Genomic DNA, 3,508 nt, shown 5'->3' on the forward strand with positions numbered 1-3,508 from the left:
ATTCACTTCAATACATCCCCAAATTCAGCTTGATGATTACACATAAATTGTGTGTCAAGAGCATGACCAGTTCCAAGCATAGATCTCCTGATTCTTTTTCCAAATGCTTCAAACATATCACATGTAGGCATAACACAATCTACAAAAGATTTCCATATACAAGTGACCATTCACATCACATATATCATATATTTCCAATTCCATCATTTCAAGATGTCTCTTGATCTCATGAAAACCTGCTTTCAGATTCCAACAACTCACAAAGCAAAAGATGACATATGGCATATGTACAACATATTCATGTGATTTTAGAAAACTCCATATGTAGCAATCCAAAATCCAACCAAGTAGAAAATAAAATTCAAATCCCAGGAATCTCTTTGTATTTTGATGTTTTCTTGATCCAAGACTCTCCAGAACAAAAAAGAACTTACCCAAAGCCTTATCCAAAAGCCTTAAAGGAGTAGTGTATTTATCCAAAGGCTATACGATTTTAGAAAATCGTAAGTAACAAAAACAACAAAAATACTTATCTCTGAGTAGAAAAAAAGGAACGAATTCTTGAATTTTTGCTTTTCGCATATTTTGCTTCACTGCAGCATGCGCCAAAATCATCATTCGCCATGTTTTTGACATCACTTCCCTTGTATATTGTGAGATTTTTTAAGATTATATCATTGGATAGCGCTTCATTTCTTCTTTAATTCAAACTCCAGGATGACCTAAACAGAAAGCTTCCTTACAAATTGTGAATCTCTGGTCCAATTCTGCCCTGGTTCCCCCTTTTTCCCCCGTTTCTGCATATATCACTTTTTGGTATGCGCTGTTTTCCTGGTTATTTTCCTTTTCCCGCAAGAGAATCGGGCTCCTTCACCTTTTGCAGCTAAAATATCGAATTTTCCTAGTTTCGAATACACTGCGCCTCCTTTTTTTTAGCTTATTAATCGGAAATTTTCTTTTAAAAAAAAACTCTTTCGCATGCCACGCAAGCCGCCACCTTGCGTATATGTCTCCAGCTTACTGAAAGCTTTTCTATGACTAGCCTGTTGTTTGACACTACAATCTGGCCTCAGCTCAGCTGCAGCTACAAACTCTTTCCCGTACTTCATAGCAAAAAGATTACGGATCTGTAGCAGCTCCGGGAGATCAGCACATCTCGGGGCAGCAAAAATGAGACTGGCCACTGCTTCTCGTAAATCTATTGGGCATTGCCTTTGTGAATCAATAATTGGAAGCCGGATGACAATCAATTCACAAAACAGTTCAATGATCTCATATGCTACCATGACGTTTTGCTCCCGGTAAATGTGTTCCACCCGAATACGAGCACTTGGCTCTTGATTGGTTTGAAGCAGTTGTGCCAACTCTCTCTTCATTTGCTTGAGTTGAATGTCTCTCTTGTTCCTCAACAACTTAATGCGCGATGTTGCAAGCTGTAACAAGGTTTTGCATTTTGCAGAATTGAAGGACTTCCCAAACACGGATTCGAACATCTTTGTGCAGTTGAAGTTTTCCCTTCTTCCTCTTTTCTGCGACGGAAAACGCGGCCTGAATGAAGCAAGGCATGAAGTTCCAGCTTTTCCAATAAACCCGCAGTGTCCTTATTAATAAAACATGATGATTTGTACCAGCTCGCTAATGAAGCACCATCATAGAATTTAGAAGAGACCATGGACATGACATAATGCCTACACTCAGAAAGGACAAGAGACCTCAATAATTGTGAGACTTCTTTGGCCCCTGGTCTGTTTCTGGATACCTCAAATTCCTCAAGCAGAGCAGCAGATGCAGCAACTAGTAGAGGTAATAAGTTTGAACTCCTTCCTGACTTAAAGTCTTCTGGCATAAAACCTTCCAGTAGCATCAGTTGAAAAAAAAATCCAAAGTATTCTGATTATATCGATTCTGAGCAAGCACAGAAATCATGGCATTCCAAGACACGATATCTCAAAAGGGCATTCTTTCAAAACCAATCCTTACATCATACATACTCTCACATTTCCATACATGTTGAGAAGGGTGTTCCATACTACAAGGTCTACCATAAGCATAAAACTCCATAATTCACACCACACTCATGTACAGAGGCTTCAAGACCTGGCTCAGCCTCAGCTCGTCTTATTGAACCTCATTTACAATATGAACATATGTACTTAGGCATCATATAATGACTCAAGTCATGGCACTTAATCCCATGCATCTGGATTTGCATTTAATGGCCTCATATGCATGGTTTCACACCATAGACGTGCCATGGCATGACATCCACCCCCTCTGAACCTGCACATCCTTTGGTATGTGCCAAATCATCATCAAGATCCACATATATCTGGATGTCGTCTTCATCTTCTACATTATCAGGGAGATCATCCTCTTCCTCTTCAACCATATCCATGCTATCACTATCAAGCCTCTCATCCTGAGTCTTCTGTGAATCAAAAGGATCACTGTCATGCCTTCTTTTAAACATCCTTATCCTTTTGCCTGCTACAAGATTCTTTATCTCTGTTCCATCAAGCTCACATAGGGTATACGTTGCATTTCCATGTACATGTTTGACAATGTAAGGGCCAAACCATCTTTTTACAAACTTTATTTGAACAGTGTACTGGTTGTCAAGACTACTATCATACATTAGGACCCAATCACCTTCTTCAATAGATTTTGGCCGGAATCTGTGTCTTCTATCAAATCTTTCTTTATTTCTCAACCTTGCATCTTTCAAACGAGCTTTAGCAAGCTCTACATCTTCAGGCCTCCTCTCCAGCTGCCTTATTCGCAATGCAAGGAGGTCTTCCCTGTTTAATCCTTCCACCCAGGGTAATACATTCCAAGTTGAAACTACTTCTTCAACTGGCATTACTGGCTTGACCATACATTAATTTTGCAGGCATGTATCCTGTCACTGAGCTAAGAGTTGTACGGTCAGCCCACAGGGCATAAGGTAGCAGCCTTTGCCACTCTTGCATTCTTCCTCTGCATGTCTTAGCCAAAGCTTTAATGATTCGAGGATGTCCTCACTCACTTTTACCATTGCCCTCAGGGTTGTAAGCACATGTTAGAGCCAATTTGATGCCAATTCTAGAGAAGAATTCTCTTGCTTCTTCAACATCTAGCTCACCCCTGTCAGCTGTTATTTTCCCAACACAACCATACCGGCAAATCACATCTTCCAAGAGAAATTTGCATATACTGTTTCCGTACTCTTTGTTCTAAGAGCAAGGATTTTCTAGCTATGGGTCATTGGTCTTTGTAAAAAGCAAGGATTTGAAGCGTGGCATGCGTAGACATGTACAAAATGAACAAAAAAGTCTTGAGCAGTGTGGTCTTTTGGAGAAGAATGAGTTTATTTCAGGGGTGCTTGATGAGGTGTCATTTGTAGATACTATGGATGTGCTTTTTGATATGGGAAGAGCATGCTTACAGGGTGGAAATGAGATGATAGAGGTGTCATCTGTAGAGATGTATGATATAATCTGGGAATTTGAGGGGGTGGAATGTAAAAACA

The 3,508-nt window shown here is 39.9% G+C and overlaps 1 pseudogene across 1 annotated transcript; it reads right to left on the reverse strand.

Moving 5' to 3' along the window:
- Positions 1-958: 958 nt before the first annotated feature.
- LOC147608850 (uncharacterized) lies at positions 959-1,540 on the reverse strand (annotated as a pseudogene). Its single transcript, XR_015264393.1, has one exon. The product of XR_015264393.1 is annotated as an uncharacterized LOC147608850 (transcript).
- Positions 1,541-3,508: the final 1,968 nt, after the last annotated feature.

The sequence above is a fragment of the Cibotium barometz genome, chromosome 52 (assembly GCF_041138505.1).
Source record: "Cibotium barometz isolate CiBa-2024 chromosome 52, ASM4113850v1, whole genome shotgun sequence".
Lineage (NCBI taxonomy): Eukaryota > Viridiplantae > Streptophyta > Polypodiopsida > Cyatheales > Cibotiaceae > Cibotium > Cibotium barometz.